At 40.0% G+C, this 23,654-nt stretch overlaps 1 protein-coding gene and 1 long non-coding RNA gene across 3 annotated transcripts in view; both read left to right on the top strand.

Annotated features, from left to right (window-relative positions):
- Positions 1-23,654, top strand: part of LOC128446590 (copine-9-like) — a 211,097-nt gene that overhangs the window by 7,287 nt on the left and 180,156 nt on the right. The window lies entirely within an intron of this gene.
- Positions 14,991-16,254, top strand: LOC128448101 (uncharacterized). Of its 2 annotated transcripts, XR_008339708.1 has the most exons (5): positions 14,991-15,208; positions 15,440-15,499; positions 15,590-15,685; positions 15,800-15,927; positions 16,013-16,254. It is a non-coding gene; the product is annotated as an uncharacterized LOC128448101 (long non-coding RNA). The 2 variants fall into 2 exon arrangements; XR_008339706.1 differs by having other exon boundaries at positions 15,800-16,254.

The following is a 23,654-nucleotide window of genomic DNA, read 5'->3' as shown; positions in this document are numbered from 1 at the left end:
TCAGCATGTTGCATTTGTCAGATGGCAGCGTGCAGTGTATGTTGGTTACACAGGCAGTCAGATAGAATGGCCTGTGTTTGAATTCTGTCTTATATAAGTGGCTGCCAGCCTGCCACCCAAACTGCCGCTTCTCCTCAGGATCCTATTAGACATGCTGAGTGTTCAAGGCAGCCTGCCCTGCACCCTGCAGTCTGCAACTGGATCATTACAATGAGGCAGGGGGAAATAAATGACCTCTCCTTTCTTGTGAGCAAAGCACCTATTAACCCCAATATTAACCCACCATGTGCCTCTGACTGCCAAGTATAAAAATGGCTCCCTAATGCGGGGAATTGACTGAAATTTATGTTATAGCCAAGATAGTCTATAATAATTATATTTTTAGAAGTAACTGTGTGATTGCAGTCATCCCTTTAATTTGCTGAAAATGAGTTCGGACAAAATTCTGTTTAATACCAGTTTAATTTAGAGGGCCCCCTTTTGGTACCAGAGGATAAAACTTGACTGATTATGAGACATATGATTTATACTTTTTTAATCATAAAAAATAATTTATTAAAACATTTTAGTTAATGCCTGAAAGGGTGCTAAAGCGGACATTCTATCGCTGGCCTAGCATCTGCAAGTTCAAATTTAGCACCTGCCTGTTCACACCTTCAGAGTAACATTAGCTTTAAAGCTTTACATGGTGCACTTAAGCTTTCAACTGTTTCAGCAAGGTACTTTTACTTCCCAGGAATCTGCATTATCCATCATGCATAAAAAAAATCATGTGCAGTGACACAACAGAAGTTGCACTTTGTGTTAAGATCATATTTTGAAAGTCACACGCTTCCTCATGATAAATTGTGTTGTATATGGTTTCATAGCCTCTCTCAGATGTTCGTACCGCAACATTTGCCTTTGCAAAGTGAGATTAATGAGTAATAATAAAGTCCCAAACCCTGCGTGTCAGCTCTCTGCAGAGAACAGACCAGTCTTTCCCCTGGGAAATACACCACCACCTTATGTGCACAAATTAACCAAACATAACAACAAATAAATAAAAAAGTAGAAAGGAATTGTTGCATGTGAGAATGCAATATTTAGAGTGCACAGTGTAGCAAAACTTAGTCTAATCGGATCACTTTTTTCAGTAACGAGTAATCTAACGCGTTAATATTTCCAAACCAGTAGGGGAGAGCGGGGTAACAAATGAAAACCAAATCTTATACCTTTACTTGTAGACAAACTGCCAAACAGGAAGTGATTCTATGAATATTGTTTCAATGGTGGAGATCAGCTCCTTTGAATATCTGTATCAGTCCCATATGGTTTGACCCAGTTATCGGCCTGCTGTAGTTTCTTTGAGGACATATAAGAAGAAGACATATTCAACTCGGTCTGCAGACTGAAGATACACTGTGTGGAGGCAGCCCCATTGACATTGCTACAGAGTGCTGGTCGCCTGTTTGTTCACATTTTGTTAATATTGAACGTATCACATTAAATTTGACACTGCAAATCTTTGGACCACTGACAATACACATGCCCAGTGTAAAACTGATAAGATGAATAGTTTGCGAGATTTTGTTTTCACATTTAATCAGAGAATTACTTGTGTTCAAACACAGTTAACTGTGAGTAATCTCATGTTTGTCAGTGGTCGTGAGGGCAGTTGAGAGCTGCAGCGTGGCTGTGATGGCTCAGTGTGGGAGGTGGTCTTGTATTCTAAAAAGGGACTTTCCAAGTGAAATGCCAGGTAGGTCAGAGAGAACAGGGAGCCAGGACATCTCAGCTGGAGAATGTCAATCCCAGCAGGGGAGGGCTCTGATTGGAGCCTCCCCCATATCATGTCCTGAAGGTCTAATGCATGAGGCTACATTACAGGCCAAAGTCCTTTGTGTTCTAAATAAGATTAGTGTCTGACAGAAGTTAAGCTTCAAAGATGGAGCAGATTCCCTGCCCTCTAAGTGCAGTACCAAACACAACTTTTGAAAGGGAAGACAGTCGGCTCAGTTGTGCATCAAACATCTGATTTCCGTGTTTCTGAGAAAAAGCTGATTTTTTTCACCGGTGATTTATTGCCCCTTTTTTTCACAGATTTGGGAGTAGTCTCCTTATTGGAATGAAATCCTTGCTAACAAGCAAGCAATCCCTCAATTCACATCTTCATTGCAAGAGAAGAAATGCAAGGCAACTTTCTGAAAAAATTGATCTAGAAATACTAATTTGAACCAGTAGCCTTTGGCAGTATTCATCTCAATTCATTTTCATGTCATTGTGCTTATAATGTTCAAACGCTTTGATATAATTTTAGAAAAAGTACACTGTTACTACATATACTTGATTGACCGATGTTCAGTTTTGGCAGGGCATTATTAACTGTAAATACACATAGTACTTAGTAATTATGTCTTGATGTCTCCAATAATTGTTTCTGAGAAATGACACCCAGGTGAAACAATACGTTTTCAGAAATTCCCGTCACTTATAGCTACCTCTCTTTTAAGGAAGGCTTGTAACACTGTATCCTATTAGTTCAAATCCTCATCATTTCCAAACCATCAATAAATAAAGTCACCTGGTGTCTGGCTTGTGCAGGACTGAAATAAACATGGAGCAATCATTTCATTCAGACCAAATGAAATGATTGGTCGGCATATCTGTACCTCACTAACTGACCTGCCAGCCTGCAGGCACCTTTCCGTGCTCTCACGGTGCATGACAGGATTCTTCAGCCGGAGAGGCAGGGAGACACAAACACCACAGACACACAGACACATACAACTGTTTTGGTCTCTGAAGCAGAGACCAAAGCAGTTGTCAGGCTGTGCACGTTCATGTGTTTTGGGGATGTAGCTTTGACTGACATGAGGTGGGATGTATCATTTTTTAGTAGTCTGCTCTTGCTCAATTTCCCAGGACTACCAAGCCTTGCTTTAAGCTTAAAGGGTGATACTATACCAGAATACATACATGAGTATATCTTTTATCTCTCTTTTCCTCACTTAGTTATATTGTTATATCGACCTATATCGAATATATTTCATAGTGAATTTAGAAATAAAATCAACCTATAACAAGTGAAGTGGACAGAAGGATTGAAAAGGTGTTTCCTCACAAGATACGGTGCTTCTTGATGCGAAATGCAATGAAACATGAGTAGCTTTTGCTCCGGCCATTTCTGAAGTTAAGTCACAAATCCATTCTGTGCTCCTCTCATACTAGGTGCCCCATAGGTAGCACCGACACCATGTGGATGTTGTTATATTCTTTGTCTTTCAAACAATCCAAATCAAACAGCCTCACAAATGTCCTCCCCCAGCCTTTGGGCTTTAAGAGATATCAACTCAATCATTTCTTCCTGTGGCCCCAGAGTTCACTATCTGCATAACAAGGCTGTCTGCTTAATATTGTTTGCATCACCCGACTCGTCACAGGCGATTGAGCATGCTGGAGCTGAATTGATGTCCTCAATTTGTTGACTGGTAATGTTTGTTGTTACTGTAATGGCCCTGTCCTTGGTGGTCTTCGCAGTTAGACACATGTGTAATTTTCGGAACAATCTCCCGTTAGTTTTTGAAGTCCGAGAAAAGATGCTCTGATATTTTAATGAACAATTCTATCATGTATTCTCCATCTGTGAACAGCTTTCCATGCCTTTCCTTATTAGCTGCCAAGAAACTAGCAGCAGCAGTGGAGACTTGATCCACTTCTTGAACACATATTTGCTCTGCGCAGCTTTCTGCAGCGGTTCCAGGTTTAGCCCATCTCCACCTTGGTACTATTCAGCATATGATGTGTGCTTGTTCTGAAATTTTTAGAATTTCCTCCATATATCAAGCACACAGGTAGGCCACCATTGTTGGCAGTGAATGGAAAAGAATCCATCAATGCAGAATTAAGCTCTTATCCTCCAAGACTTTGGGGGATTCTTCCATGGATAGCTTACCGAGGGGTTGAGTCGGATACTACGTCGAGGGGCAGTAGACGTATAAAGGATATGATGCCTATTTTAGTGGACAAAATATATATAATTTTATATCAGTGTGAAAGTATCACCCCAAGTTCCAAGATAAGATGTGTTCCCTTTGAAATAGTTTCCACTGCGCAATAATAAGAAAATTAAATAAAAGAAAATTTATTTTTCATGTTATATTTGGTCAAAGCCACAAAGAGCCACTGCCGAGGGGCTGAAGAGACACATGTGGCTCCAGAGCCTTGGGTTGCTAACCCCCAATGAAAAGAGGTTATTCTTTTGTTTGTCTGTCTGTCCATTATTAAGCAGGATTATGGAAAGACTACTGTATGGATTACAACAAATCCTGATGGAAGGATTTGGAGTGGGTCTGGAAAGAATCCATTAAACGTTGTGGATCAGGAACAAGGGGGATACAGGACTATTTTTTCTCTTTTTTTAACATTGCTACCTAGGGAATTCTTATTGCAAAATTGTTGTTTATTTCTCAGATAATAATTTGTGGAGTTTAATTAAAAAAAATCTGAGCATAATTATAACTATATAATAGTTTAGAAAGGGTCTCCGACGCACATAAATCTGTCTTTTCTGTGATCCTTAACCATGTTCTTTAGGATTTTATCAGATATTAAAATTCTAACTTTCAAAATATAACAAAGTAATTTGGTTCTATGAAAAACACAGCTCCCATGATATTTCTCCATTGAACTCACTATATGTCACCATTACCTGTTTCCCTTTTGGTATTTATCCCCTCTGTTCTCCTGGGATCATGTTTAAAATAGAAGAAAGAGATTGTGCTTATGTGTGGACTATGGAGATGGACAGGTCTATTCTCATAGCTCCTCACTCATCTGGCTGGTCTTATGAGCAAGTGACATTAAACCAGTGACAGTCTTGGGCTTACGGTAAATGTTGTTCATTAGAGGCTGACAAATGGAGTGACCCACATGACATAGTACTGTGCTGGGCTATTTCACGCAACAGTCATATTGATTTCTGCTAATAAAAGTATCTTTTCAGATTTCAATGGGGGTTTTCCGACGTTTCTTTGTGACCATTCAGCCCTGTTGTATATATATGTACAGTTTGTATAATACAAACTGTCACACTATATTGACAAGGGGGGCCTAATAAACAGAAGGGCACGCATGAACACGAGCATACTGGAAATGGACATGTGAAGATACACACGGTGCATCTCCCTGCAGTCACCCTGATACCCTCCTCCTCCATCACCCTGACAGCTACAAGCCCCCGAGAGAGGAATCTTTCAATGTGTCACTTACTGATCCTCTTCACTGAACGCTGTTTTTAAAAGAAAATCGCTATCAGTCGTCAGTGATGTGTCAGGACGTTAGGAGGGAATATGGGTCGTGATTCTGACAGTGATTTGATGTTTGTGTGTGAATCATTTCCCTCGCTACAGTTTCACATTTGTGTTTGCAGCTGAGTTGACTGAAAAAAATCCTTTGCCGCAAGTAAAGACAACACATTTAAATGGTGCCCATATTACATCAATCAATCACAGGGCTGACTGAGTGGGTAATGTAAGAGTCTGTTGTAGGATGTTGTAATTTTGAAAGTCACATACCAGGATTTTTGTTATATTTGCTCTGTTTGTTGATGTTAATGATCTTTTCTACAACAGAGTATTAGGGCCATGTTGAAGGAAAAAAAAGAGAGCTTACAACAACAAGTTTGTAACATTATGACAAAACTAATCTCAATTTGAAACTAGGGCTTCTTTATAGCACTGACGGGCCCGAGCACAGACATTTTGAAGCCTGTTGCAGTTAGTGGAGAGAGCGATCAATGACCAAGCGCACGTCTCCGCGTTGCATGCGTTTTGCACACTTGCTCATTACGGTCCACACTATCAAGTGCACATCACACTGTGAAAATGTTATGTAAATTGAATGATAGTTGTAAAACAAAGCTTGTTTCCTGTTGCCAGTAGAGGGCGCCATCAGTATTAGTACATATAGACTAATAGATCTGTTCAAGTAGGGGCTCTGATGTAGCGTGAGCAATTTTGTGTCAATTGGACAATGTTAAATCATCTTCATTTTCACACTGATCAGTAGGTGGCACTATGACCATGCCCTAATATTAATATATGGAGCTGTTCAGGTCAGGATTGTGATCATAGGTCAGTAGCACGGTGCCGGTAGGATAATGCAGAGTGGATTTACAAAGTAGTTCCTGTTTCATGGTGAATCCGTAGGTGGCGCTATGACCCTGAGGAAATATTGACACATAGAGCTGTTCAGGCTTGGACTCTGATCATGAGACAGAAGTTCGGTGGTGATAGGACAATGCACAGTGGAGTTATAACAACATCGTCTCCTCTTGTTGGGATGACATTCCCAGAAGTTGAAGTTGATCTGATGAAAGCCCTACGACAAGTTCGTCAAAGTAAATAAGTGGAAAATAGCCAAAATGGCCACTATAGGACAATGCACAGTGGAGTTATGACAACATCGTCTCCTTTGGCGAAGGATGAACCTTCGCCGCACCTCAATGTTTACAAGGTTTGAGGAAATGTCACAATTCTGACCCTGATCCTATGACTTGACTGAGCTCTTGTGCTCTGTATGTTGTAAAGCAGCCAGGAGCAGTGCATCAAAGTATAAAACATGTCACTTCCTGTAGCCAGCAGGTGGCGCTGTGAATTTAGATCATGATTTCTGTGTCGATGTCATCAGGCCGGGACTCTTGTCTTACATGTCTAGTTTGGACTCGATTGGACCAAATATGTCCGAGATACAGAACCTCATGTTTTGATGGCGTGTAATCAAACTTTGATCTCATGCCATGGTCACACCATATGATGAAATCAAATATAGAGAGGTAGTTTATATCTCCATCTTGTTTAGATGACACTCATCTCAATAAGAAGTTGATCTGATGAAAGCCATACGAAAATGGCCATAGCTAGATCAACTAAATAAAACTAGAAATTAACTAGCCAGAAAATAAGCTAGCTAGCTAACAGCTAATTACTATTGTACATATTTCTCTTTCTCACTAGTAATGGATTGTGAAATAAGACTTATAATGCATATCAGATGTGCAAAAGCAACTGTGTGAAATATATGGCAGGTGTTCTGTGGTGAATACAGTATACTGTATAGTTCATATTGACCCATGTGTGTAAAAGTGATGTAGAAATACAAAATGTTTGTTCATAAAGTAAGGAAACAGTAAATAATGATTTGCAGCATCAAAAAACAAGATATAAAATGAATTCTTTGAATATTAAATGGTAAAAGTATGTACAAACACCAGGTTGATTATGGTAGAGAAAGCAGCTACTAACTATGACAGTGAATCTTCAGCAGATAAGCATATCCGGGGCGGCGGCGGCAGCGGATACTGACTTGACCGTAATTTTGCCAATAGCAGTGCAGTAGAAGTGAGGCAGTATACCTCACGTCTGGTGAGTGGCCCAGTCCTTCCTATGTTTTTCTGCATGTGGCCCTCGGGAAAAAAAGTTTGGACACCTCTGGTTTAGAGCAACTGTGAATTAAGAATAGGTTGTGCATCACTGAACACAATGTGAGCCCATACTACTAAATAAATATTGATCAGATCACTCTGAAGAAAAATAGCTAAATTATTATTTCTTGGCGATTCAGAGCCAATTCAATTTCACAGATCTTTCTACTTCAGCAAAATCTCCTGAAATTGACACAATGAATGTGTAAAATGACTTTAACTACAATGAATCGGAATGGCAAATGGTCAAGCACATACTTTTGCAAAAGACCCAACAGCCCCATTAACTCCTGCACTAAATATGTAATGTTTGTTTGTAAAAAGGTCGAAAACAATTGAATATATATATATATTTATTATCTGCTTTTTCCTTAAGGAGACATTCACATTCGACTCAAAACGACTCTGGAGCCGCGTTTACATTTGCAACCACACAAGCTCTTGCACAAGGGTACCCGCAAAACAAGATAAACATTTCTTACAATCATATTTTTACATGTTTGGATAGATCAAGTATTTTGAATATAATATTAAAAAAAGAGAAACCTTTTAATAACAATATAAAATCTTAAGAAGCTAAAATTCCTCTAAACTAATTTTCTTATATATTTTTTCCGTTTGAGTGGTTTAATCAGTATGATGGAAATTCATCTTGAGATTTGAAATAATGAAATTCCCAGACTGGAGTTGCCTTTGAGTCTTTTTAATAGCAAGCAATTCAGAATTTACACAACAAACACAGTTGCTCAAAATGGAACGGGCCCCAAGTTCAGAAAGGCCGGAACTAATACAGAGAGGCGTTTCATGAAACAATATGAAAAATAAGTCATGAAATCATCATCTGTGTCTATCTACTGTGTCCATCCGCTGTAGCAAACTCCCTGTTTGTCAATGTCACAGCAGTGAGACACTTGGTCATTGGGATTTTCTGTGACATCCCTCAACTTAAATTGCAGCCCAAAAATATTAATTTGTTTGCAAACTGCCTGTTCAAATACTCTCTATTAAAGGTGTAGTTTCATTATCGATTCAGAGTCTGTCCAGGTTTGTTGTACTGGACTAGACACCGCTAGTTGGCACACTAAAAGTGTTGACATTCTTGAACTGCAAGGCCGACATGTTCTTCATAGTTTGCGGGTTCCACTTCTTGTCAGTTGGAGCCTAGTGCCTTTTTGGGTGTGAACATTTCCTTCAGGGGATACTGTAAATTCCATCCTTGCCTTATGGTGAATTTATAAACGCATCCAAAGAGATGAGGAAACAGTGATATCATATCAACGCTGGCTGCATCATGGGGACTGCAAACAGAGAAATGGAATAATATTACCACAAAAATCCTGAATGTACAGTAGACTAGCAACTTCTAAACCTTTGGCTTGTGGCCTCTTAAAAAGTATCAGTGTCTATAAGCACTACCTTATCATCAGTTGCATGATGCCAACTAGTTACCTCTGCCAAGGAGATTATAATTTTGCCCCTGGCCATTTGCTTGTTTGTGTGTTTGTCAGCAGGATTTCCACAAAATCTACTGAGCAGATTCCTTGAGACTTGGCGGAAGGATGGGACATGGGTTAATAGAGAGCCCATTCAATGTTGGTGCAGATCTAGATAAAGGGGATATGATCAATATCAGGGGATATTCCCAGGGAATATGATAAATATCTGGCATATTGAGGGGATTGATGGGCCTGTACCCAAAATTATACAGTAACTAAAATTAAAAGAGATAAGAGGGTATTTTTTACATAATTATTTCATACAGATAATTATTTCTAGCCATAATTTATATAACAGTGGCAAAGAATCTGTATATATGCAGATATATAGTTAACAAATACGTGCAATGTTAAGGTTAAAGTTAGTTCAACTAATACCAATAAATAAATAAAACTGGGAGGTAGAGGTGAATGGAGTTGTGGTGCTCAGGGAGGGGATGGGAAATTTTGTTGTAAAAAATCTCAATATCACTGTTTTGAGTTTATTCATCCTTTTAACTTACTAGTGCTCGTGAAGGTTTCGCATGAAGCGGAGTAGTCCCAGTATGTTTTCTTGGTATGGTTTATTTAGCCATCCATCCACCCTCTGCAGCAAGTCAGGGGAAAACTACAGTGGCAAACAATTAATATTCGCAGTTATAAAACGTGACAAAGGGACTTTGTTAGAACAAAGTGGTGTAGTTTCAAAAGATGCATTTCAAGTTGCAATCACCTTAGTTTTCCACTGATTGTAGAAAACACCCTCAGCACATTCATCCAGCATTGAAATCAACTCCTGGTTAACTTTTTGTCGGCTTGCCACCTCCTTCTTGTTTCCAACCTCCCTCAAGTATCTAACTTTCCTGAGAAAAAAAGAGAAGCTTGCAAATTTAGACTGTATGCTTTACAAAAATGTGATGTGCCTGCATGTGATGAACAGCCAAGACAATTATGACACTACATACATTAAATAATGTATCCCAATGAATATCCTTGAGTATGTGTGCTGTGACAGTGCTGTCAAGTCACTTATTACAATTTTCCAATATTCTCATTTAGCCTATGCCCAAAAATGTAGATCAAAATACAGTCACATAATTTTCTGAGATAGTGTGTTTTCAATTTCCTTGTTGTTAGAAAATATTGACATACTTATATCTTAAACTAAGATGGTGGCCATGGTAAATATTATACTTCCTTGAATCACCATGTTAACATTAAACTGGAAGAGCCACAGTGTCTGAAAACAGCTACTGTATGTAAAACTTTAAGTCAACACTGTGCTATCTCCAATACATAAATCTCTGAATCACATCTGAATAATCTGAGATAACTGGCTATGACAAAAGAGATTTTACTCTGTGCTGTTCCAAAAGAAGGGATGAATCAAGCACTCTTCCACTCTGGGTCTGTTCTGTGGTTCTTTATCGATCATCCTCTCGATGAGATCTTTTGCGACCACATCTTGAACATGGTCCAACGTATACTTCCCCTCTTGAATGTTTGAGATAAGCTTACTGCGTTCACCACCAAAAGGATGGTGTCCACCTGAGAGGATGAAATAAATCAGCATTCCTGCCACCTGAAAAGTCATCAAAGCAGTTTAATCAACAAAATATTTGGTTTCACTTAATCATAAAGAGAATACATGCAACACAAATACTAACCTGTATATCTGTGCTTGATTTGTATCTTATGTCACCATCTTCTTTTAAAGTCTCGGGGGCCATCCAGCCTAGTGTTCCTTCACTGCGTGTGTGATAAGTAGTTTGGTCTTTTTGCAAAAGCCTGCTCATGCCAAAACCAGCTAATCTTGCCCTTCCGTTCACATCTGTGAGATAAATGGAGTAGATTGATGCAGTGAAAATAAATCAGTTGTACCACATGAATCCAAAGAATTTGGTACATTTTGTTTTGTTATGCTGCGTAAGCAAGCTGAGGATGTTTTTAACAAGTGATGGATGGTGGCATAGTCATAGAAGGTACCGAAGAAGATGTCCACTTGGAAAGTCAAGATCCAATTAGCTTTTGACAATGAGGGCCGACACCGGTGTCTCTAAATAAAATCCAACATTTTACGCAATTGAATTTATACATTATGTTCTACATCCTGAAGCTCTACCCTGATGCCACCCATCACCTGAATGCTTCAGACATTTTCCTGTTATCTGACCTGACATGTCTGACCTGAATAATCTCCTGTCTGTATGTTAAAGGCAAAGTCTGTAGAGTGTCAGGACTCAGTTGTCCTGACATTTTCCAGAGTTCATGTTTGAAAACAGCTTAAGTGAATTACATTGTTCTATATATTTGTCTCCTTTACTTACTGATCAAAACATTTTGTGGTGTGAGATCTCGGTGGAGAATTTGTGGCTCTTCACAATGAAGTGTCCTTAAACTGTGAAGGACGTCAGCGACAAGAGCCTCTGGACGCAGACTGCCATCATATTTTCTGATATATTCTTCCAGGGTGTATTCACAAAGGTGAAGACAAAGATATCCAAAGTGCTCATCTTCTGCAAAGTCAACACATTTCACAACACAGCTATCATACAGTTTTGGATGTTGCAGAATAAATTTCTCATTCTTCAGCACTTGATAGTTGGTTTTAGACATTCTCTTAATTGCAATTTCAGAGCCATCACTTTCTCTCAGCCCCAAGAAGACTTCAGTACATTCGCTCCCTTTCGCTATGCGAAAGTCAACATCATTGATGTAAGCAATGCTCCCAATTCTGGTGACTTTACTTTCATCAGTATTTAAGCAGTGCACAAGCCTCTCTAATTTTTCCCTCCACCTTTTGCTAATTGGTTGCCAGTTGTGGGTTCCCGATGCTTCAGCTGGAACTGCTGGATTAGTGGAAGCACTGCAAACTTCATAATTTGGGTCTTGGTTCTTTTCTGGCTTCTTCTTTTTCCTTGCCCATTCACACTCCCCGTTTAGTTTGCTCAAATGATCTTTCAGTCGTCTGAGCATTTCTTTCAGCTTGTCATTCATTGTCATATCTGCAGATGCCAGTATGTCCTCTGGCACTGACGTTATCCCTGCTGATGTAAAGATGCCAACAGCATGTTCAATAGACCTCAAATTTCCAACTATGCCATACGTGTAGACTCGGATGTCAGAGGAGTATTGATCCCTGACAAAAGGAGCAACTGTCCGGCACAACTTCTCAATAAAACTGGGCTGCCAGCCATTTGTGACTTGTGTTTTCTGTGTTATCACATATAGTGTTGACTGAACAGCTTCTAACAGCTTAATAGCAGGTCTCTCTTTGTAGCCAAGTCTTTCCAATAGTTGTGGGATGATAACCAGCGCTTGCTCAACTGGTATCTGCTCCATTGTGCAAAAGACTGCATGTACACTCCTTAGAGAATAATGTTCATATTCCTCATAAATTTTTGGAAGGCGACTCACTGCCCCTGTAATGAAGGTGTTCAAATTTCCAGTTTCTTTCAGCCATTTGATGCTTTCTCTGCGGTAGTTGTCTTCATCTTTCCCAGTCACATTAAAGAGAATTTCAATCATGGTCAGATGAGTCTGAGGATCAACCCTTAGCATACGACTGCCAAAAGTTGTAAACACTTCTTCTGGTTTTTGTCCGTGTAGCACAGCAATTTTCAGATCCACAAAATCCCTTAATTTGGAGCAAAGTTCATCTCCACTGGAAGCCAACCTAAAAATTGTCTGAGCTATTTTATGATTGAAAGACTGATCTTCAGGTTTAGTCGAATGTATCAAATTTACCAGTGCACCAGAAGAGAGGAGCTCTTTCATGATATCATCCCTGTCAAAAATGCCGGCTATTTGCAGAGGTGTGATTGGCTGTGGAAACGGTCCGTTTGGATCAGCACCTGCATCAAGTAACATCCTTGCAAAAATTGCCGATGCGTTGTACAGTCCAACATAATGCAAAGGTGTCAAGATCTTTTGGGAAAGGGCATTTGGTCTGCCATTCTCCTTTAGAAGGTAAATGCCAATATCACTCTTTTGATATACAACAGCAGCAATCAGTGGGGTTATAAAATCACCCAACTCAGTGCAGGGGAACAGTTCATCAATGTCATCGTCTCTCAGTAATTTTTTGAGACTCTTTAGGTCATCTTGAATTACACTCTGTATTACAGGATGTGTTGATGTTGGAGGGATTTTCAGTAGAATCTCTGGTAGAATATTAATTTGTCTGCTTCCGATTACCTGTGGGCAGACAAACATCATCATTATTAAACCATGTGATGCCTTTGTAAATTCATGATGATGAATTTATACAAGAAGGCTCAATATGTACTTTACAAGAAGACTCAATATGTAGATTACTATATTTATGAATTTATACAATAAGGCTCCTTTGATGACATAGCATCTCTATGTCATCAAAGGAGCCTTCTTGTATCAATTCGCATGTTAAAGCCCTCAAAAAGCCAATTCATTTGCATGAAGAAAAAAAAGTATCCTTACAATTTCAATAGGGCCCCACTGTCTCCCACTCTGTTTGGTGCTTGGGCCCTAATAAAACTAAATTTGAGAATCGTCATCAGAATCATCTGTGCTGTCAGTGTTCAGGTAGGGAGGGATGGGGATCAAGACAGGAACGTGTCTTGTCAAATTTGCATGTGCTGGATGGTTCCGAGAGGACACTGTAGGAAAAGGGGAGTTTGTTAGATCATCAGACACTTTTATAGGAGCTAGGCAAAACAATAATCAAGGAGATCATGAGTAACACGCATAGTGAGCCTATGAGGCCACACTAACCTGGATGTCGAAATGGATGCCATGACATTTCCATGTCAGGCAGATTCCTTCTGTGTTGTGGTAGTACGCTAATGTGGTTATTCATACAACACTCTCTGTGCCTCTCAACCTGTGGAAGTATCATTGTGTGTGCTTTCAGCTGAAGGCGTCAGCTGGTCAGATGGAATTGGTACTTGTTTGCAGTGGCTGGCATGGAGTCACATGGCTCTTTCAGCTACTTTCACTGCTGTGTGAGTTATGAGCAGTACCTGGTAGGGCCCTTCCCACCTGTGTCAACGCCAGTTCTTTCTCCAGAACACTGCATGAAAAGACGAGTTTGTGTCAGTAAATGTCGCAGGAATTTTCTGGAGAATTTTCGGTTAACAGTTTTTCACAGGAATCTGCATGCAGCACAGAAAACTTCCGGGAATTCACGCGGGGTTCCAGATTCTTGCAGTATTACAAGCCTGAGAATGTTTGGAGGTGACCCCCCTGCTCCTAGGCCTAGGGGAGGCTTTCACACGTAAATTACAATGCTTTGATCCTAATAAAATGCAAATCAGGATAGTTTCCCTCAGTGGTGCAGAGGTTACACCTTTTCTAAAGGTACTAATTAAGGTACCAACTAAAATATCTGGCGTAAGTGCACCAGGCTTAATATAAATTTTAAATCTGAATTTGTAGCTTTTAGGGATTTCCCTTATATAAGTAAGTGTGCTATAATGAAGGTCAATTCTATGACAAAAAATTTAGTGCAATTTATTTCAACATTTGCCTGTCAAGCTCATCCAAGATAAAATGTTGGAATGGACAGAGTGGCACCACTGTACAGTTTTCTAAGAGAAGTCTTTCCGCTGAAACCAAAACACTGTGCCTCACATAAAGCATATCAGTTGTGTCCTCGCGTATCAAAGTCCCAAATATTTTTTCCCTCCCAAAATACTGGCAAATTCAGCACCATATTCACATGTCCATTGCAAACTGAGCTGTTGACTCTGCTGAAATTCCCTCATAATTTGAACTTCAATTGTCTTATTGTTGTTATTAAACTTTCACAGTATTCCATTAAAACCCTCAACACTTTTATACAAAGAGTACATTCAACTATGAGGGTACAAACACAGAACAGCAAGAATCATGTACATACATTTTCTTAACACCAGAAAGAATAAACGGGTCCTCAGTCACATACTCATCCAATATAAAATCACCATTTAAAAACTGTTATAACCGCTGCTTCAAAAGTGAAAAGGACATTTGGGAAGTTTTACTCTGAAAAAGTCACGTCAGTCGTTGACGTCATCACCTGAGGGCTCGTCCAATCACAGCCTCGTGAATGAAGCGACTGTCTCCCGCAGACATGAAACTACCTGCTCGTGTTTAGCTTGGTCCGACATTTGCCTCTGTTTTCGGTGTAAATAACTTGCTGAATCAACACTGTTTCCCTGGAGGAGAGGATGAGTGGGCTGGAAAGTTAAGCCGTGGGCCAAGTGTGGATGAGTCGAGGCGGAGAAGACGGGCGCACAGTCCCAAAGCTACGGTAAGAGCTAAACTACAGAGAGAAGCCATTGCTATGTGCTAAGCTAACTCTTAGATCTGAATAGCGTGTTAACAACTGTGGGATTAGCGACAAGTTGCTAAAAGAATAGAGCATCTAGTGCTTGAGCAGAGCTAGTCTATGTTTAATTATGTATGAACTGCTTAAACTTCAGAGTTTGTTCTGGTTAAATTTTTCATAAACGTCACTTTTTCTCCGGTTGTATTTTTGTAGGAAAATCTCCATCTCTTCACACCTCTGATGCAAATGGCCTGCTCACGAACAGGAGCCAGGGTAGGATTAAAGAAGAGATGCGCTGTGCTGTATAAAACACATTCTCCAGTTTTACTTTATCTGATCTATTTCATCATTGTGTTTTCACAGCCTGATTCCCGCACACAAGGAGGCAGTCACTGCACATTAGGCCAAGACTCTAGCTACAAGTCCGGATTTCCAGTGTGGAAAATGACACCATTTTATGTAAGTTACTGCTTAGGATTTGTGTTTTTTTGCTGTTGATCTTCCAACGGTGATGCAGCGAGGCTATTTTCGTTAATTTATAACAAACTCATGTTACTTATGTTGTTTTTCCAGCTGCCTGTACTTCGACGTACTAAGACATACTATGAGCCAGTATGAAGGAGGTTCCCTTACATCCAACCGGACCTTGCAGCTCTTGCAGCAGCATTGAGAAGTTCAGGAGTCGACAGAGAAGAAAGAGGGTAAGGTTAGAACTGTGCTAATTGTACTGATTGTGTTTACAGCTCATTGAAGCGGGAAAGATGACATGGATCCATCCTTCCACAGCCAGGATCCCACCGACCTGTGTGCCACACTTCAAATTAGACTAGAAGCTACACTGGATCTCACAGCTACACACCACAGACGTCAACACACTGGGGCAGATTCGGACACGAGTCCCACAAAGATCGTATGACCCAGAGGCTGCAAAGAGACCTTTCAAGCTTCACCTGAGTTTTTCACTGGCTAGGCTAGTTGTGTTTGTACAATATTTGTGCCGTATGTAAATAAAGCTTTGACTCAACATATACCTTGTTCTTGGTTTTTCCCCGTACAATATGTTCAACATATAACATCAAGTATCACACGAATGAATGTATAATCTTCATTTACTGCAGTGCTTTTGGTAAAGGCTTACTAATAATAATCTACCAGCCAATCATAAGTCACTTTTCGTTTCAAAGGTCTGTGGTTTCATTCATTGGCGAGTCGAGAGAAGTTCTCACCAGTGGCTTCACTGCGATTCATATGCTAATTAGATCGCACATTTGCTCGGCGGCTCCCCCCCCTGCAGTAGCAGGGGTATGTTTCAGCCCGTTATTGTTGCTGGCGAACGCGGAACTCGCTTCCTGTAAACGGGCACTAACTGCCAGGTATTAGGCTAATTCCGTGAGGTTTCCTTTTGCGAAAATTCGGCTTTTCATCTAGTGGAAGTCTTTGACCACCACGAAGTCGCTTGGCTGGAGGTTGTGAAGTGGTTCAGTAGCTGCATGAGGAAGGGCCTGCCAACATTATGTGTGGCGCAGATTACGCATGCCTTTTGAGCATAGGTGGAGAAACCTTTCGTAAACCAATGTTCTGTGATCATAGATAACATCCCCATAACATCCGTAGCATGTTTATGTGCAGTACATTTGCATACAGCAACAGTCATGAGTAACACCGAACTCATATCTGGAGTCAGTGTTGACTGTGAGTGTTTTAACAGTAGCCAAATTGCATGTTTCCTTGAGTGCGATGAGCTCTGCTGCCTGTGCTGAGAGGTGATGAGGAAGAGAACTCGAGACGAGGACTTCCTTATCTGAACAAACAGAAAAAACAACACGGTTAGTACCAGAGACAGGTTCACGGGAGGCGGACCTATCCACATACAGACAACCAGCGAGCAGCAGAGAGATGTGAGGTCTTCTGTTCTGTAATAATGAGAGACACAGCATGAGGAACAAGGAGTGTCAAGTCAGAGTAACCTATTATGTCTCGTGAGGCGAGGACAGGTTTTTCACAGGCGCCCACTGCAGGCAAACAACGTGGAAGGCCATCTGCCACCGGATCAAGTTTGGCGGAGAAGTAGGCGACAGGGCGATATTTGTCACCATGAGACTGAAGGAGGACAGAAGTCATGCAGCGGGTTTTCTCATCCACAGCCTGAACAAAAGGTTTTCAGGGTTAGGGAGATTGCGGCAGCGTCTTCTTCAGTGTGACAAATGCCACGTCTGCCGCTGGAGTCCAAATTTTCCGTCAAAGGTTTTTGACGTTTGGGAAGAGGGAGGCATGCGTTGAGGAGAGGACTGTCCCAGTGTTATGGGAGGATACAGAGATCTATATGACTTCTTTTCAACTTTCTTATCAACTTTCTCAGTGTCCTTCTTGTCAACCTTAGCCATCTGTTTAAATGTTAGTTTTTTACACTCTGCCTCTTTTTCCCACATTTCAAGACACTTCTTATTGTCTTTTATGTCTCCTCCACATTGTGACCTTGACTTTTTTCTTGCTTTTTAATTCTTCCTCTCTCTCTCGAGGAATTTCTCTCTTAAAACTTTAATGATGAGGAAACGAAAAGTCTCTGGACCATACTGGAAAAAATGTCACACTTTCCTGTCCGTTGCTTGCAACCAGAGTCCACAATGGACCCTCTGGGCTTTGAAGTACCCGATTTCCCTTGTTACCCATCCTTATCCTGTACTCATCAACAATTTCCACATCCTTATCAATTAAGTGTATGAAATCGTACTCATCCACAATTTCCCTTGAACACTCAATTTAAGACGTGGACGTCTCAACGAATCCTTTCTACAGCAAAACAGGCCTTCAACTAGGATGATTGCCACCAAATGGGTCAGATTAACATTAATAATCCACAATAATCCAGAGACAATGACTAAAACACCCGTTCCAAATAAAACCCTTTAATTTCAACATCTCACTAGAGATGAGATTACCAAAGAAAGGTCTTTGGATCCCTGCGAAGAAGGTCTGGAACCCCAGTTATTTCGGCCCTCTCTTTTCTTCACTGTTGAAGGCAGAAGATTTTCTCTACCAGGTGGCCAACCAGCGAAGACTTCTCGGGTCCAGACGATCTTTCAAGGGATCCTGTTCGTGACACCAAGTTTGTGATGGAAATTCAATCTTGAGAATTGAAATAATGAAATTCCCAGACTGGAGTTGCCTTTCAGTCTTTTTAATAGTAAACTCTAGAGAGTTTACACAGGTTACACAAGTTCACAAAAGCCAAAACTTATAAAAAGAGGCGTTCCATATAACAATATGAAAAAAAGACAAGCCAGAACTAATACAAAGAGGTGCTTCATAAAACGTAATATGAAAAAAAGACATGAAATCATCATCTGTGTCTATCTGATGTGTCCATCCACTGTAGCAAACTCCCTGTTTGTCAAGGTCAGAGCAGTCAGACACCTGGTCAGTGGAATTTTCTGTTACATCACTCACCTTAAATTGCAGCCCAAAAATATTAATTTTTTTGCAAACTGCCTGTTCAAATAGTCTCTATTAAAGATGCAGTTTCATTATCCTTTCAGAGTCTGTCCAGGTTTGTTGTACTGGACTAGATACCGCTTGTTGGCGCAGTAAAAGTTTTGAGATTCTTGAACTGCAAGGGCGACGTGTTCTTCATAGTTTACGGGTTCCACTTCTTGTCAGTTGGAGCCTAGTGCCTTTTTGGGTGTGAACATTTCCTTCAGGGGATACTCTAAATTCCATCCTTGCCTTATGGTGAATTTATAAACGCATCCAAAGAGATGAGGAAACAGTGATATCAGATCAACGCTGGCTGCATCATCGGGACTGCAAACAGAGAAATAGAATAATATTACGAAGAAAATCATGAATGTACAGTAGACCAGTAACTTCTAAACCTTTGGCTTGCGGCCTCTTAAAAGGTATCAGTGTCTATTAGCACTACCTTATCATCAGTTGCATGATGCCAGCTGTTTACCTCTGCCAAGGAGCTTATGATTTTGCCCCTGGTCATTTGCTTGTTTGTTGGTTGGTTTGTGTGTTTGTCAGCAGGATTTCCACAAAATTGACTGAACAGATTCCTTGAGACTTGGCGGAAGGATGGGACATGGGTTAATAGAGAGCCCATTCATGTTGGTGCAGATCTAGATATAGGGGTGGAGCCATTAACGTTTCTCCCCTGCTATAACATTGTGTTTTTTGGTAATTTTCGACAAATTGACAAAAAATGACAAAAATCTGGCATAATGAGGGGATTGATGGGCCTGTACCCAAAATTATCTAATAACTAAAATAAGAAGAGATAAGGATATTTTTATATAATTATATTGTAAAGATAATTATTTCTAGCAATAATTCATATAACAATGGCAATGAACCAATATATGTGCAGACATATAGTCAACAACTACGTGCAATGTTAAGGTTAAACTTGGTTCAACTAATAACGATAAAGTAATAAAACAGTGGGGAAAAAGTCATTGAATAATTGCACTCAATAAATAATTGTTTCTTTCAATCAAATTAAATCTATCACTAAAAATATCCTTGTTTGGATAATTGACATCCTAAAATGTTTCCAAATACTTATTTGTCAAAATCCCAATCTCATGAACATATTTTACTCATTTGTAAATTCACCTTAAAAGTGGAGGTGAATGGATTTGTGGTGCTCAGGGAGGGGATGGAACATTTTGTTATAAAAAATCTCAATATCACTGTTTTGAGTTTATTCATCCTTTTAACTTACTAGTTCACCTGGAGGTTTCGCATGAAGCGGAGTAATCCCAGTATGTTTTCTGGGTATGGTTTCTTTATCCATCCATCCATCCTCTGCACCAAGTCAGGTGAAAACTACGGTGGAAAAAAATGTATATTCGCAGTTATAAAAGGTGACGAAGGGACTTTCTTAGAAAAAAGTGGTGGGGTTTCAAAAGATAAATTTCAAGTTGCAATCACCTTAGTTTTCCACTGATTATAGAAGACACCCTCAGCACATTCATCCAGCATTGAAATCAACTCCTGGTTAACTTTTTGTCGGCTTGCCACCTCCTTCTTGTTTCCAACCTCCTTCAAGTATCTAACTTTCCTGAGAAAAAAAGAGAAGCTTGCAAATTTAGACTGCTTGCTTTACAAAATGTGACGTGGTTGCATGTGATGAACAGCTAAGGCACTACATACATTAAATTATGTATCCCAATGAATATCCTTGAGTGTGTGTGCTGTGACAGTGCTGTCATGTCAATATAACAATTTTCTAATACTCTTATTTAGCCTATGGCCAAAAATGTAGATCAAAATACATTCACATAATTTTCTGAGATAGTGTGTTTTCAATTTCCTTGTTATTAGAAAATATTAACATACTAATATCTTAAACTATGATGGTGGCTATGGTAAATATTTTACCTGCTTGGAATCACAATGTTAACATTAAACTGGAAGAGCCACAGTGGCTGAAAACAGCTACTGTATGTAAACCTTTACGTCAACACTGTGCTAGCTCCAATACATAAATCTCTGAATCACATCTGAATAATCTGAGATAACTGGCTATGACAAAAGAGATTTACTCTGTGCTGTTCCAGAAGAAGGGATGACTCAAGCACTCTTCCACTCTGGGTCTGTTCTGTGGTTCTTTATCAATCATCCTCTCGATGAGATCCTTTGCCACCACATCTTGAACATGGTCCAACGTATACTTCCCCTCTTGAATGTTTGAGATAAGCTTACTGCGTTCACCACCAAAAGGATGGTGTCCACCTGAGAGGATGAAATAAATCAGCATTCCTGCCACCTGAAAAGTTAGCAAAGCAGTTTACTCAACAAAATATTTGGTTTCACTTAATCATAAAGAGAATACATGCGACACAAATACTAACCTGTATATCTGTGCTTGATTTGTATCGTATGTCACCATCTTCTTTTAAAGTCTCGGTGGCCATCCAGCCTAGTGTTCCTTCACTGCGTGTGTGATAAGTAGTTTGGTCTTTTTGCAAAAGCCTGCTCATGCCAAAACCAGCTAATCTTGCCCTTCCGTTCACATCTGTGAGATAAATGGAGTAGATTGATGCAGTGAAAATAAATCAGTTGTACCACATGAATCCAAAGAATTTGGTACATTTTGTTTTGTTATGCTGCGTAAGCAAGCTGAGGATGTTTTTAACAAGTGATGGATGGTGGCATAGACATAGAAGGTACCGAAGAAGATGTCCACTTGGAAAGACAAGATCCAATTAGCTTTTGACAATGAGGGCCGACACCGGTGTCTCTAAATAAAATCACACATTTTACGCAATTGAATTTATACATTATGTTCTACATCCTGATGCTCTACCCTGATGCCACCCATCACCTGAATGCTTCAGACATTTTCCTGTTATCTGACCTGACATGTCTGACCTGAATAATCTCCTGTCTGTATGTTAAAGGCAAAGTCTGTAAAGTGTCAGGACTCAGTTGTCCTGACATTTTCCAGAGTTCATTGTTCTATATATTTGTCTCCTTTACTTACTGATCAAAACATTTTGTGGTGTGAGATCTCGGTGGAGAATTTGTGGCTCTTCACAATGAAGTGTCCTTAAACTGTGAAGGACGTCAGCGACAAGAGCCTCTGGACGCAGACTGCCATCATATTTTCTGATATATTCTTCCAGGGTGTATTCACAAAGGTGAAGACAAAGATATCCAAAGTGCTCATCTTCTGCAAAGTCAACACATTTCACAACACAGCTATCGTACAGTTTTGGATGTTGCAGAATAAATTTCTCATTCTTCAGCACTTGATAGTTGGTTTTAGACATTCTCTTAATTGCAATTTCAGAGCCATCACTTTCTCTCAGCCCCAAGAAGACTTCAGTACAATCGCTCCCTTTCGCTATGCGAAAGTAAACTTCATTGATGTAAGCAATGCTCCCAATTCTGGTGACTTTACTTTCATCAGTATTTAAGCAGTGCACAAGCCTCTCTAATTTTTCCCTCCACCTTTTGCTTATTGGTTGCCAGTTGTGGGTTCCCGATGCTTCAGCTGGAACTGCTGGATTAGTGGAAGCACTGCAAACTTCATAATTTGGGTCTTGGTTCTTTTCTGGCTTCTTCTTTTTCCTTGCCCATTCACACTCCCCGTTTAGTTTGCTCAAATGATCTTTCAGTCGTTTGAGCACTTTTTTCAGCTTGTCATTCATTGTCATATCTGCACAAGCCAGTATGTCCTCTGGCACTGACGTTATCCCTGCTGATGTAAAGATGCTTACAGCATGTTCAATAGACAGCAAGTTTCCAAGTATGCCATACGTGTAGACGTTGATGTCAGAGGAATATTGATCCCTGACAAAAGGAGCAACTGTCCTGCACAACTTCTCAATAAAACTGGGCTGCCAGCCATTTGTGACTTGTGTTTTCTGTGTTATCACATATAGTGTTGACTGAACAGCTTCTAACAGCTTAATAGCAGGTCTCTCTTTGTAGCCAAGTCTTTCCAATAGTTGTGGGATGATAACCAGCGCTTGCTCAACTGGTATCTGCTCCATTGTGCAAAAGACTGCATGTAAAGTCTTTATCGAACAATGTACATGTTCCTGATGAATTTTTGGAAGGCGACTCACTGCCCCTGTAATGAAGGTGTTCAAATTTTCCGATTTTGTCAGCCATTTGATGCTTTCCCTGCGGTATTTGTCTCCATCATTCCCAGTAACAGTAAAGAGAATTTCAATCATGGTCAGATGAGTTTGAGAATCAACCCTTAGCATACGACTGTCAAAAGTTGTAAACACTTCTTCTGGTTTTTGTCCGTGTAGCACAGCAATTTTCAGTTCCACAAAATCCCTTAATTTGGAGCAAAGTTCATCTCCACTGGAAGCCAACCTAAAAATTGTCTGAGCTATTTTATGATTGAAAGAATTATCTTCAGGTTTAGTCGAATGTATCAAATTTACCAGTGCACCAGCAGAGAGGAGCTCTTTCATGACATCATCCCTGTCAAAAATGCCGGCTATTTGCAGAGGTGTGATTGGCTGTGGAAACCGTCCGTTTGGATTAGCGCCTGCATCAAGTAACATCCTTGCAAAAATTGCCGGTGCGTTGTACAGTCCAACATAATGCAAAGGTGTCAAGATCTTTTGGGAAAGGGCATTTGGTCTGCCATTCTCCTTTAGAAGATAAATGCCAATATCACTCTTTTGATATACAACAGCAGCAATCAGTGGGGTTATAAAATCACCCAACTCAGTGCAGGGGAACAGTTCATCGATGTCATTGTCCCTCAGTAATTTTTTGAGACTCTTGAGGTCATTTTGAATTACACTCTGTATTACAGGATGTGTTGACGTTGGAGGGATTTTCAGTTTAATCTCTGGTAGACCATCCATTTCACTGCTTCAGATTACCTGTTGGCAGAGAAATATCAATATTATTAATACATCTGATGTCTTTGTAAATTTATGAGTTGAGCAGCCAA

The sequence above is a fragment of the Pleuronectes platessa genome, chromosome 2 (assembly GCF_947347685.1).
Source record: "Pleuronectes platessa chromosome 2, fPlePla1.1, whole genome shotgun sequence".
NCBI lineage: Eukaryota > Metazoa > Chordata > Actinopteri > Pleuronectiformes > Pleuronectidae > Pleuronectes > Pleuronectes platessa.
Note: the sequence above shows the minus strand (reverse complement) of the source record. Positions and strands in the feature narration are given on the sequence as shown.